The sequence below is a fragment of the Diabrotica virgifera genome, chromosome 8, assembly GCF_917563875.1.
Source record: "Diabrotica virgifera virgifera chromosome 8, PGI_DIABVI_V3a".
Classification (NCBI taxonomy): domain Eukaryota; kingdom Metazoa; phylum Arthropoda; class Insecta; order Coleoptera; family Chrysomelidae; genus Diabrotica; species Diabrotica virgifera.
The window spans coordinates 207,956,180-207,970,954 of record NC_065450.1 but is presented as its reverse complement, the minus strand read 5'-3'; the positions used below and the strand labels follow the sequence as shown (position 1 = coordinate 207,970,954).

The 14,775-nt window shown below is 33.4% G+C and overlaps 2 protein-coding genes across 3 annotated transcripts in view; one reads left to right on the top strand and one right to left on the bottom strand.

The window, feature by feature from the left end:
- LOC114331049 (uncharacterized) overlaps positions 1–14,775 on the bottom strand; it is a 527,814-nt gene that overhangs the window by 49,503 nt on the left and 463,536 nt on the right. The window lies entirely within an intron of this gene.
- LOC114331039 (RWD domain-containing protein 2A) overlaps positions 1–14,775 on the top strand; it is a 515,824-nt gene that overhangs the window by 59,762 nt on the left and 441,287 nt on the right. The window contains exon 2 of one of the 2 annotated variants that reach the window (XM_050659333.1): positions 8,740–8,878. The exons of the other annotated variant lie outside the window; for it this stretch is intronic. The gene's annotated coding sequence lies outside the window, so the exon portion shown is untranslated. The remainder of the gene's footprint in view (positions 1–8,739; positions 8,879–14,775) is intronic. 2 annotated transcript variants of the gene reach the window in all.

The following is a 14,775-nucleotide window of genomic DNA, read 5'->3' as shown; positions in this document are numbered from 1 at the left end:
GAATTTTTCAGAAGATAGTTAGAAGTTTTTTTATGTCAATATGTCAAATGGTCCATATTTATTAGGCCGATTGTCTTCGAAATGCAAAGAAATATTACACCGTTTAACATTCTTATTTTCCTCGATTGAACCTCGACCCCTGTTTTTTACGATCACTTGTTTTGCTGTTTTATATTATATATACTTCGTTTCTGAATGAACGGGTGTTGCAACGCTCATTTATAACTTCCAGGTCATTAAATCTTCATAATTTTATTATTTTTTTCCTCGAGAATCCGCGCTGCTCTCCCCCATAAATCACAAACGTCCAGAATGGTGTTTTTCGGACTGCTAAAGTGGAGAATGTCTTTGTGGTCGAAATAAGAGACAATTTTCTATGTTTAATACTACGAGAAAATCGCAGGGGACTTTTCTTTTATTACATTTTTGAAATATAAGCGCCGGCGTTCACTTCCGTTCTCTTTAATAATCCTCTATATGTTTCTACATATTCCAACAATCGTATTTTTGAGCATAGTGTTTTCAAAATAATATTAAAGGAAGCCGCTTTTGCGGAAAAATGTAACCGTCTTTAAGAAGAGATTGAAATAATGGCATGCTTAGCATCGCTTCAGTTTATTTGCTTACTTTATTGAAAAACTGTGGCACTGTAGAAAAGAGATGGGAAAGAAATATGAAACTTACATAAAAGTTTCATATACAGAGTTCACCAAAAGTTTGGAAACGCTTAATTATCTCTTAAATTATCTATATAATCCGGTTTTCTTTTACCGTGAGGTGTCGAGAAATCTGTTTTTAGTTCCTAATCATATCTCTCCAAAGTTTCCTGTTGGATGTCCTTTTCTTGGCTTCCTCCCATGTGAGGTTTCTGCTTTGTAGTGATTTTCCCACAGCATCGTTCCATTGTTGACACGGTCTTCCTCTTCTCCTTGTACCACTTCCCTTTGCTTCCTAAACTACCTTGACTTGCCTATGTCGATCTAACCTATTTAAGTGACCAAACCATTTTAGTTGTGATCTTTCTATTGCTTTGTTGGCACTCTCAACATCTAGGTTGCTTCTTATCGTTTCATTTTTTACCTTGTCCATTGGCGTACCTCCTTCTACTCTTAGTAAATACTTAATTTCGGAAAATTGTATCTTGCTCTTCTCCCGTTCAGTTATCGTCCATGTTTCACTTCCATATAGCAAAGTAGGGAGGTATATTGTCTTATATACTGACACTTTTGTCTTCTTGCTAATTTCTCTTTTGCTAATGAAAACTGAATTCAGGGAGTGATATAGTCGTGATTTTTTAGCAATTTTGTTGTTCAGCTCTTTTTGCATTTTTCCTTTTCCATCTATTATAGTTCCTAAATATTCAAATACCTCCATTTGTTCTACTAAATTTTCATCTAGATTTATATGTATTTCTCTCGGTGTCTTGGATATAAGTAGAGTTTTGGTCTTTGCTAAATTTTTTTTGGTTCCTTTGTCTGCAAGTTCTCTCGTCCATATATTTAGGTTGTTTTGTAAAGATTTCTCTGAGCTTGCTATCAATGCAATGGCGTCTGCAAATACACATTCACTTAGAGTTATACCTTTTAAACGATGGTAACCTAAATCCAATTTTCGGCACTCTCTACTACATTTTTCTATTACTTCATTCATATATATGTTATAGTCAAAGCCCGAATTTCAGGCACTCCTAGGTTTGACTAGGCAATCCTCAGGACTGACTGATGGTCTTAGTCAAAGCCCGAAATAAATTGCAGTTTCGGCCTTTGACTAGTCAAACCTAGGAGAGACTAAGGTGGTCAGGCAAAGCTCGAAATTTAATTTTATGAAATCGGGGTTTGACTAGTCAAACCCCGATCAGCTATTAAACTGTCGTAATTTGTTAGATTAGGTTTAATAAAACGTAATTTTTTAATTTTAATGTTTATTATTTTTATATTGTCGTAATTAAAATAAAAAAATAGTGTTTATTCTCATATGTTGAGGCATTATGGCATTTATAGTTGCACAATACGTTAGATCTTTTACTCTTACATAATTTTGAAGAGCATTTCTTATTGCAGTAGCATTTTATAAAGTCTTGTCCTCCAAATTTAGAATCTTTTGTACTAATTTCTCTTAGAGACAGCCTGGACATCTTCGAAATTAAGAAAATTCCCTTTGCATTCTCCTATTTGATTTCTTGAAAAAAGTGTGTTTATTGTTCCTTATTTCGTAAAAACTCTATATAAACCGTCAATTGTTTTATCTTGTATTATACCCAAAATATTTCGAGCATCTCCTTTGGCTCTATCAAAGCTGGGGATAGATATTGTTACAGTTTTTCCGATCGAATTATGAGGAATTTTTTATTTTCACTTAATTGTTTGATATAATTAGCCTGGGCATGAATACCTTCAATCGCCTTTCCTTTATTTTAATCTTTTTCTAGTCTGAATCTGTCAAAATGCGTCTGAGTGGAGCGAACGGAGTTTGATTATTATTTACACGTAATTTGATTTGACTAAGTATATGAATTTTATTCTAGCACAAACAAATGGAATAGGAATGTCATCGTCAACTGTGAAAAAAGATATTGCAATCGGAGAAAAATCTTAGGATCATCATAATACTAACGAAGCCCTTGGACCGTCGTCACTAGGAGAGAAAGAAAATTGTCAAAAAATTCAGATTACTTCCTTAGATGTGGTTTGTTGTATTTGCCAAAAGGGGAGCTCTGACGCACATACTTGCATAATTTGTAATCAGGTGGTACATGTTGTGTGCGCTGACAGAACACTAGGTGCATACTATGAAGGTTTTGAAAGAAAAGTTACATGCATGCATTGTACACAGACAGAAAAAATAAAAAAAAAATAAAGTAAAGGCGGTGGAAGGTCTTCATGCCCAGGCTAATGCCATGAGACAATTAAGTGAAAAAAATGTCCTCCAATTCCGATCGAAAAAACGGCAACAATATCTACCTCCAGCTTTGACAGAGCCAAAGGAGCTGCTCGAAAAAATGTTTGTATCATACAAGATAAAAAAATTAACGGTTTATATAGAGTTGGTATGAAATACGGAACAGTAAACACACTTTTTTTCAAGAAATCAAATAAGAGAATGCAAAGAGAATTCTCTTAATTTCGAAGATGTTTCAGACGTTAAGCTGTCTATGAGAGAAATTAGTACAAAAGATTCGGATTTTAACTATTTATAATGGGAAATAAGCCACAATATTATTAAAAAATGATTTTTATTAACGTTTCGACGCCCAAATCGATATAAATGAGTAAAATTAAATAAATTATTAGAAGAATTTTTTTACTAAGCAACAACATTTTTGTTTATGTTAGTAGTATTTTGTATTTTGACAACGGCACCCGATTTGGGCGTCGAAACGTTAATAAAAATCATTTTTTAATAATATTGTGGCTTATTTCCCATTATAAATAGTTAAAATTGTAAAAATGCCACAAGAAAATAGCTTCAGAACAACAAAAAGATTCTGAATTTGGAGGACAAGGCTTTATAAAATGCTATTGTCATAAGAAATGCTCTTCAAAATTATGTAAGTGTAAAAAGTCTAACGTATTGTGCAACTCTAATTGCGATAATGCCTTAACAAGTGAAAATAAACACAAATTTTTTAAACAAACTAAGTTATCAATCGAAGCAGCGCAGAAAACGACAATAAATATCGCCTCCGTACGACCAGATTGACAACAGGTGGAATACTTTCTTTGGTTACGCCTCCTGAGACTTTCACAATTTATAAGTCATAACCTAGTTCATCCGTGACATTTCTTTCTTTGCAATTCGGGAAGGCCCTAAGCTATGGTAAATGGTTAAAGCGGAGAGAAGAGGATATGGGTTTACTGATGAGGGGAAAAAGATCTCCGAAACCGGTATAGACTCTTCCTGCACTCTCCGCTTTAACCAGAGTATTATGCAGCTGCTGCATTTTAGTTTTGCACAGAAATTGAGAATGTTTATACATTTACAAATTTTTTAATTTTAATTAGGACCAAATAAAAATAATAAACACTAAAATTAAAAAATGACGTTTTTTTAAACCTAATCTAACAAATTACGGCATTTTAACAGCTAATCGGGGTTTGACTAGTCAAACTCCGATTTCATAAAATTAAATTTCGACCTTTGCCTGACCAACTTAGTCTCTCCTAGGTTTGACTAGTCAAAGGCCGAAACTGTAATTTATTTCGGGCTTTGACTAAGACCGTCAGTCAGACCTGAGGATTGCCTAGTCAAACCTAGGAGTGCCTGAAATTCGGGCTTTGACTATAACTATATAATGAATAGCAGTGGGCTCAAAACTCCACCTTGCCTTACTCCTTTTGTAGTAGCAAATTTGTTTGATTCACAGTTTAAAGCTCGCACAATGTTCCAACTCTTCCAGTACATAGATTTTACTGCATCAATTAGTTCTACTCCAACATCGAACTGTTCAAGCGCTTTCCAATTGTGATGTCTGGGTATCTTGTCAAAGGCTTTTTCCATGTCTATGAAACACATGTATATATCTTTGTCAAAATTAAGGAATTTTTCTGTTATTTGTCTTATAGTAAAGATATGATCTTGAACGCTGTGCCCCGGTCGGAAACCACTTTGTGCATCTTTTCTCCAAATCTCTCCCACTCTTCTGAGTTAGCTTTTTTAACTTTTTCTGTCACAAGCTTCCTTGCTTCTTTGTATTTCTGATAAATATGTGAACTGTTATTTTCTAGATAAGCTCTCCATGCTACTTTCTTTTCTTTCACAGCTATTTTTATCTCTTCGCTCCACCAGCTAGTCCTTTTTTTTGACCCACCACTAATTGTATATCCGCAAATTTCACCAGCAGCATTGGAAATAGTATCTTTGAATAATTTCCACTGTTGTTCAATCGTTTTTCTTTGTATCCATTTTTCTTTGAAATTTTCGTCAGTGGTTTTGTTGAACTTGTTTCTCACTTCAATGTTGGCTAATTTATGTGTTCTTACAGATCTTTTTTCTTGTATATTTGCATTTCTAGTATTATTTGTGTTCTGTTCTTTCTCTTTTATTTTTCCAACAACTAGAAAATGGTCGCTTCCTAATTCTGAATTTCTAGTCACTTTCACATCTTGAATTTTATTTTGTGAATTTTCTCTATTATGATGTAATCAATAATAGATTTTTCATTCCGACTTGGAACTACACGGTTATATTTATGTATAGCTTTATGCTGAAAGAAAGTATTCATTATAACTAGACAGTTTAATCTGCAAAAATCCATTAATATATCACCGTTAATATTTTTGTAGTCTCTCCAAATTTACATATGACGTCATTGCTTTTTTGGGCTTCCTTACCAACCCTTGCATTTAAATCACATACTATCAGGATTGGACTAGTACTGTTTTCATATATTTCCTGCAGCTTACCCCAAAACTCATCTTTGTTTTTCTTACTATCATTTTCATTAGGACCATAAGCAATTATAATAGTCCAAATGTTCTCTCCGTCTAGGTCGGTTGTTATTGTCATTAATCGTTCATTAATTGCTTCCCATCCATCCAATGGCACTACAGCCCAAATCGAGCCTTGGCCTCCTTCAATAAGCTTCTCCAATCATTTCGATTTACCGCTGTTCTTTTCCATGAACGCGTTCCCAGAAAGTTCCTGGCATCCTCATCGACTTCGTCTTCCCATCTCTTTTTAGGTCTTCCAACAGGTCTTCTTCCCTGCATTCTTGCATTCAGCAATTTTCTGGGGATTCTACTCTCATGCATGCGGACCACGTGCCCTGCCCACCGTAATCTCTGCAGTTTAGTGTGTTGTGCTAGAGTTGGTTTGCTATATTGCTCGTATATTTCTCTATTATACCTAATTCGCCAGTTGTTATTTTCACTTATTGGGCCCAGTATCCTACGTAATACTTTTCTTTCAAACACATCTAATGCATTGGCAGATTTTTGTGTCACCACCCATGTTTCGCAGCCATAACTTACTATGGGCCTGATTATTGTTTTATATACCCGGAGTTTTGTTTTCCGGTGTACGTCTCGCGATTTGAATATGTGGCCCATCGCAAAATAGTCTTTATTTGCCAGCACAAGCCTTCTATTTATTTCCGGTTCTTCTTCATTGCTTGCAACCAGATCCATTCCTAGGTACGTGAATCTATTCACATGTTCTATATCGTCAATAAAGTGTTGTTGCGCCGGTCTATTTGATCTGGTTTGTATGAGTAGTTTTGTTTTATTTGTGTTTATTGCTAGCCCTACTGCTTCTGCACTCTGTTTCAACTCAACGTAGGTTTCTTCCGCTGCATTCATTGTTCTGCTCATTATGTTTATATCATCCGCGTATGCTGCTAATTGGGTAAGTTTGTTTGTAAGTATGTTATTTCCGCTTACCGTCAACCGTCTAATTACATATTCAAGAACAAGATTAAAAAGCGTTGGAGCCAGTCCGTCGCCTTGTTTCAGTCCTTGCGTTATCGTAAACGCATCAGTGATCTGTCCTTGAATACATACTTGTGCTTCTGTTTCTGTCATTGTCATTTGCACTAGTCGTATTAATTTTGATGGTATGCCAAATTCTTCCAATATATTAGGCAGAATTGTTCTATCTATTGAATCATAGGCTTGTTTAAATTAATTGCTTCCCAACTTTTTATATTATTAACAAAATCCTTGTTAACTAGGCATCCTACACCCGCTTGTGCCCACCTTGAACTGTCGACTCCACTGTACATTAACGTACAATCATTAATAATCATCTCTCCCGTCCCTTTTTTCTTTACTCCAGTTAGTGCAAGTAGTCTCAGATTAGTCTGCTTGAACTCCATAACAAGTTCAATTTCTCTACCAGCTAGACTTCTAATATTCCAAGTTCCAATGCTGATTTTTTTTACTTTTGTTTGTTATTTGATTTTCATTGTTTACTATTTCTACAGTGTTTATTTCGCTAATACCTGGATTCTGTCCTCGATTCGTCGCCTAGTTCGTTACTGGTAATTCTACTTGATCACTTATCAGTTTTTTGAATTGTACATGATTTTGTTGTGATCATGCTGTTCCTCTAAAGTTTTGCTTTGACTATTCCATACCTATACCTTGTTAAGGTTTTTGATCTCAATATTTTTTTTTTATTCAAATTTCTTCTTCTTTTGACATCATAACCCTGGATGTGTCTTTGACTGTCTGGCTACGCCCTTCCATTCAGATCTGTCTTGTGCCCTTGAACCTGTGCCTGTGAACAAGTAAGCCAAGAAACAGTTTTATAGTTTTCACCTTACTCAGTTCTTTTTCTGAAAGAATGTCAAGCCCTAGATATCAAATCGCAATTCTTGTCTACCGCAGTTTTATATTTCCCAAGAAACCAAGAAAATTATATCAGAATAATTGAGATGCAATCTGAACAATGCAATTGCTTCAAGTACATCACTTACCATTTTTAAAACGAACCATTATGTAAATATCATGTAAATTGCTACACTTTTACAAAGCGCGCTCTTTAATATAAGCCGTAATAAAATCCATCGTGAGGAAAACGTCTCCGTAGGCGAATGCACAAGGTTCAATATCTCAGTACGTGGCGCGGTCAGTAGAATATCCGGACTACTAAAAATAAAATAGAAATAGATTTGTACTTGTATGACGTTTTCCAGTGTTTGCACGTCGTGAGTGTAAACATTTCCCATTTTATTTCGGACATATTTGCCAAGTTGAGTATAACCGAGGCTTTCTTCTTCTAAATCAGATAAAAATATACTGATCTTAGCGTCTCGCAATGACTTCGGACATACATTGTTTTACAATGAAAGACTAGCAGATTGAAAAGCTTTCGACGTTGTATGTTTATGAAAGTTTCGACAAACATAAAATTTATTTTAAAAGTATTTGTTCAATCAATTCCATCTACTGTAATCCCAAGTGACATACAGATTATAAGTAAGACAGTCATATCTCCATGTAAATGTAACTACAAACGGTTATGAAATATTTAAATTGATACATATATCTTCTTCTTCATGTACCATGTCCAAAACGTTAGTTGCCATCATAGCTATTTTAATTTTACTCACTGCCACCCTAAATAGCAATCTTGTATTAATACCATACGCGATGTATAGCACTCGCCCCGCTGTCGCTCGTGCTCTAAACATCGCATGCATTTGCAAAAAGCATACTTTACGAACTGTTTCATAAATAACTATTATCTACTCTATCTCATGTATAGTTTTTAGTTTGTGAAAACTGTCATTATAGATAGCAGTGCGTGAAGGATTTAAAGTGTGCGTGAAGTAACAATGTATGTTAAATGGGATTTACTTTTTCGCACTGTTTTTTGGCACACTTTCATATAATCAAATATCCTTAACTTTCGCGTTGTCATGGTGATGACATGTGAGCAATAAATTACAACAAAAGTTTTGACAGTTTTGTGGTTTGAAAGAAGTTAAAATTTTTAAATGTCAAAGTTCTAAAAATTGTAGAATAGAAATTAATTCCAGTGACGAAGAGTTACAGTTTTTTTTTTATTTGTTTATCGTAGATAAAATATTGTACGAAACTGTGCGTGAGGTACTTTTTGCGAACTTACGCGATGTAACACTCGCGCCGCTGTCGCTGTTTCATAAATAACTGTTGTTTAACTAATGGCACCACAATAATAATTTAATTGGAACGTACACAAAAGTTTGGGGAAGTTTAGGGGAACAAAACCCCCATAAAATTTTTATTAGGTGCACAAATTTCACTATTATTTTTTTAGGATGTTCCTGTTATAAGAATACCACATGTCCATTTTCAATAAAAAATCTATAATAGTTTTCGACATATTGGAAAAAATCGATTTTCATTTTGTAACATCAAAGGGCTGTAACTTTTTTTATGTGCAGATTTGTACTAAGGTAAGTTAGGTTCAATCAAACTAATTTTGGTCCCATAATAAACTTACATGTATAGAAATCGGACCAGTTAAAAATTTGGTCATTTTTGATGTCTCATATTTCCTAAACCTGTTGGTCGATTTAAGTGATTTTTTGAACATGTTATAGTCTGATTCTTTAACAATATCACTGTAATAATATTGTTGCTAAACAGGTAAATTTTCATTGTATACCGGGTGTACCAATCAAACTGTGTTTGTTTTCTCAAATTTCGCATCACCCTGTGGAATATTCTAGCATTTATAAAATATTGAAATTAAAACCCAACTATAGCCTCAGGTTTTCTCAACATTCTGTGTCTTGATTCATTCATTTATGTTGGACAATAAAAAAGTTAGGTACTTTAACAACTAGACATTTTCTTCATCAATACACGGTGTTTCTAAATAAATGCGACAAACTTTAAGGGACAATTGAAGCTATCAGCGCAAAAGTGGTGTAACCCACATTTTTGCAAAATGCTGTTTTGGTGTAAAATACATTCGTTACATTATAATCTTCAATACAACAGTAGTGTAAGCCACCTTTTAATACCCATCAACGGATGGCGCTAAAAAAATTTGTTTTTGCACGGGTCATATTAAGCAAAACTATAGAGCAAGAGTGGTGTAACCTCGTTAAAGTAATCATGTACTCCGATCAGTGTGGGGGGCAAAATAGAAATATTAAGTTGTCATTGATTTGCCAGTATGTGGTTTCTAATCCGGAGTTCATTATTGAAGAAATAGATCATATATTTTTGGTCAGTGGACACTCATATCTACCCTGTGACCAAGATTTTGGCCTAATAGAAAAAAATAAAAAATTCTTTAAGGAAATATATGTACCATATAACTGGATTGAAGTAATTAAAACGGCTCGAAAAAAAAAACATTCAAAGTTATACAACTGACTGCAAGTGATTTTTTCTCTTCCAAACCACTAGAAAAAAATATAACTAATCGAAGAATTTCAGTTGGTAAAACCAAAGTGGAGTGGTTGAAAATTCAGTGGTTAGAATTCCATAAACTTCATCCATTTTCAATCTTCTACAAATACTCAAATAATGAAGAAGTTCTCTTTGACGAAGTCAGTGTGAAGAAAAGGCAGTCAGAAACTGTAGTACAACTAGATGCTTTGGAAAAACCAACTATTGCTGAAAAAAATAAAAAAGACCTTTTTGAATTGTTACAGTTCATCCCGCCAGTACATCATACTTTCTATAATAGCCTTAAAAGAGTCCAGAATGAAGTGTTTCATTATGAGTCAGACGAAGAATACCATAACTTATGTACTATTTGCATTGTTTCCTAATAAAACTTGTGCTCATGTGGTGTAACCTGTTTATTATTTCACATACAACCAAAATATGATACGTGCAGAAGTGGTGTAACCCACATTTTTTTTTTCTAATTATTAGCTTAATTAACACAAAACTATACAGTTAGTGTAGATTCTAAAGTATTTTTTATAAATCAAAAACAAAACAAATGAAATAATGTTTACAAAAAAATTAAATTAAAAATCAGTTTACCCAAATTTTAATTCCTTATTATCTCCTAAGTAAGTAGTCTGGGGTTACACCACTTTTGCGCTGATAGCCTCAATTATTCTGCATGAAAAAATAATGACAGTTGGCTTGTTAAACGTATGTCCGCAAGTGGTTCGTTTCCGAGATACGGGATGTTGAATTTTTTCTTACAAACTGACGATTTATTTTATTGCTTTAAAACCGGTTGAGATATGCCAATGAAATTTGGTAGGTTTTAAGAGATAGTTAAGAGTTTAATATTTACTATTAGCGGGCATACGTGTAATATGACCGATCATATTACCCGTATGCACGCTAATGGTGAATATAAAATTCTTAATTTTATATAAAAAAATCCGCTATAACTATCTCTTACAACCTACCAAATTTCATTTGCATATCTCAACTGTTTTTAAAGCAATAAATAAATCGTCAGTTTGTAAGAAAAAATTCAACATCTCGTATCTCGGAAACGAAACATTTGTGGACATCCGTTTATAAAGCCAACTCTCATTATTGTTTCATGCAGAATTGTCCCTTAAAGTGGAGTCACTGAAGGTGGATATGAGTTATTACCTCCGATTTCGTTCAACCTCCATCGATTTGCATGAAAATTGGTGAGTGGTTAGAGGATATCTCAAGAAACAAAGGTGACATTGTGCCATGGTTTACCCTGGGGGCGGATGCCACCCCTTCTCGGGGTGAAAATTATTTTATTAAAAATAACCACCTACTGAGATGGGGGACAAATTCTAAGCAAAATTGTAATATAAAGTTATTAAAATAAATCAAAACTTTTTGAGTTATTAAATATCAAAAATTTTAATTTTTCGTAAGAAAAATGCATGTTTTTAACCGATTTTTCATAGATAACTCAAAAACTATAAGTTTTTACAAAAAAATTATTATTACCAAAATTGAAGCTAATAAAAAATTAAATAACCTCCCTACTAAAAAAACCTTTTAATATTAAATAAAAGTGAGTTATATTTAATTGAATGCATATTTTTTTCGGCCAGTACCCAAATCTAAGTAGTCAAGCTTAAATTACGGGAAAATGATGCATTTTATAACATTTTTTTTTTCGGCGAGTACCCAAATCTAAGTATGCAAGCTTAAATTACGGGAAAATGCTTAAATTATAAGCATTAAAATTTATTCTTCAAAAATTTTTCAAACTTTATCTTTTAAAAATTTTTCCAAAAAATGTTATCGTTTTTTTAATAACTCCGTTAATTTTTACGATATCAGGTTCACCTAAAAACGGTTTGAAAGGTAATTCCAAAGGCTATTAAAACGCGTTAAGTTTAATCTTTTGAACCCCTTACTTTTTTAAAAATCAAAGATTAAAGGGTCACGGTTACATGGCTCTCACAGCAAAATTTAAGCTTTAAACGTTTCTATCTCTGTTATTTTTCACCCTACAGAAATGGTAAAAAAGGTAAAATATTTTATACATAAAAAACAGAAATTTGGTGATTTATCATTTTTTACGTATATTAAGTATTTTTATAATTATTATCAAAAAAAAAATGAAAATGACGATAATTTTAAAAATTCTGATTTTTTTAAATTATATCTTTTTTTCAAGAATATGCATTCTAAACCGGTGAAAATTGTTAAAATCATTAGTTATTCTAGTATAAAGAAATTTTTGTAAGGATTACTATAAATTTTAATTTTTGTGGAAATCGTGTATGTTTTATTTTTCAGTTTTTCCTAAAAAATTCGAAAGGGTTCTCTTAGTTTCATCATAACTTGCTTAATTTTAATGCTATTAACTTCTTCTGGAGCTCATTTGTTAGGTATTTTGAAGTACTTTAATAAGTGTTTAGCAGGTATATTTTATAAAATGTATCGTTTTCCCGTTATTTAAGCTTGAATACTTAGATTTGAGTACTCGTCGAAAAAAATATACATTCAATTATCCATAACTCACTTTGAATTAACATTAATTTAGTACTTTGAGTGAACAGTGTATTCAATTTTTTATTGTCTTTAATTTTGATAATAATAATTTTTTTGTAAAAGCTAATAGTTTTTGAGTTATACTCGTACGTGAAAAACAGCTTTAAAACATGATTTTTTTTACGAAAAATTAAAATATTTGATCTTTAATAACTCAAAAAGTATTGATTTATGTTAATAACTTACTATAACAAATTTTGATTAGAATTTGACCCTCTATCGATTTATGGTATTATATTTAATAAAATAATTTTCACCCCAGAAAAGGGGTGGCATCCACCCCCAGGGTAAATGCGCAAGTTGGCATTATGTCACCTTTGTTTCTTGAGGTATCCTCTCATTAGTCACCAATTTTCATGAAAATCGATGAAGGTTCAAAGAAATCGGAGGTGGAAACCTTCAGTGACTGCACTATTAAAGTTTGTCGCACCTATTTTAAAATACCGTGTATTGATGAAGAACATGTCTAGTTGTTAAAGTACCTAACTTTTTTATTATCCACCATAAACGAATGAATCAAAAAACAGAATGTTAAGAAAACCTGAGGCTATAGTTGGATTTTAATTTGAGTATTTTATAAATAATATTCCACAGGGTGATCCGAACTTTGATAAAAAAACACAGTTTGATTGGTACACCCTATATACAATGAAAATTTACCTGTTTAGCAACAATATTATTACAGTGGTATGGTTAAAGAATCAGGCTATATGTCTAAAAAATCACTTAAATCGGCCAACAGGTTTAGGAAATATGAGACATCAAGAATGACCAAATTTTTAAGTGGGCCGATTTCTATGCACGTAAGTTTATGTGATTTCATTTATGACCTGCATTTGCATTTGGTATGTCATTTAGATAATATATAGACGGTGAAATTCTCCAGACTAGGAAAATATGCAGAATTCTACAGGGTGATTAATAACTACATGGAAAACCAAATATATAATTGTTTAAATAAGACACTTTGTCTATAGTCTGCAGATGGTCATTTGTTCCGTAGCTTGATCGAAACATTGCTAATCGAATTTTACCAGATCAATAAAATCAATGTTAATGTATGCTTCAGAATTAACCTTCTGGAGAGGAGCCACGTAACAGCAGGGCATTCAAATCCTATTAAGATTTATCATTGTTCTTTTTTCACTCTGTATGCATCTGGCTACTTAATCCATCGAGCTCTCGGTGCCTGAAAAAGGCTCGAGGATTATTTTTGCACGTACGTGTTTTAGCGTCTTCACAAAAAAGGATTTTCACACGTAACCTCGAGGAATTTTGTAGCATAGCAGCCAGCGGCCTGCGGACGTCAAGCAGCTTTGCTTCATACCGAAAAAAAGTACTTATTCGCTTTGTTTGCGAAAAAAGACTAATCTGGGGAATCTCATAAATTACTTTACTCTACGTCACTTAGAAAACAACACTACATACAGGGTGGATTCTCTGGAATAATATTGAAGATATTCCATAATAAAAGATGTTCAATTCCTTATATTTTATTGTCCTAGTAAGATCAATCTATCTTTCTACCCTTTTCTCTATCTTTCCTCTATTGTTCCCTATGATTGTGCGGCAAATCTAAGCGTGAACGTACAGTCGGAAAATGGAGGAATACCCATGAACGATCACATAAATCACTTATTTTATATTTGCTGTCTTTTTCTATAAATAACAAACGTTTGTTAAAGAAAAAGACAGCAAATACAAAATAAGTGATTGATGTGATCGTTCATGGGTATTCTTTCATTTTTCCGACTGTATCTACTATGTGGAGCAGTTATAGGAGCGCGGAGCGCAAGAGGGACGCGAACATAGTGGATACCTGCCCTAAGAGTTGCAAAACTTATTATTCTTTGGCACAATTTATTTTTGGTATTAAGAGGCCTATGTATATCTTTTTCTTCTTCTTTCTTGTACGTAGGCTTTAAAAGCCTGTATGTACCTTGTACGTCCAAGCTACGTACAAGCCTTGTAAGTAGGCTTTAAAGCCTATTTCTTCTTCAAGATTAGCCTCCTAAATTGTTTGAATTATCGCACCATCTTTTTCTTGGTCTGCCAATACTTCTTCATCCATTTGGTGACTTATCTCGTGCTGTTCGTACTATCCTATCCTCTGCCATTCTACTAATGTGTTCGTTCCACTCCTGTTTCCGTTTTGTCACCCATCCATTTGTCTTCTACATTGCATGCTCTTCTTATGTTTTCGCTTCTCTCCCTATCCAACAGACTTTTTCCTGATATTCGTCGAAGTATTTTGATCTCTGTTGTTTCTAGTAGTCGTCTCGTTTTAGATGTGTCAGGTCTTGTCTCCGCCGTGTATGTCAATACACAGGGACTCGAAAAAAAGATCTATCCTTAAAAATACTCGAAATTGTCAGATTAA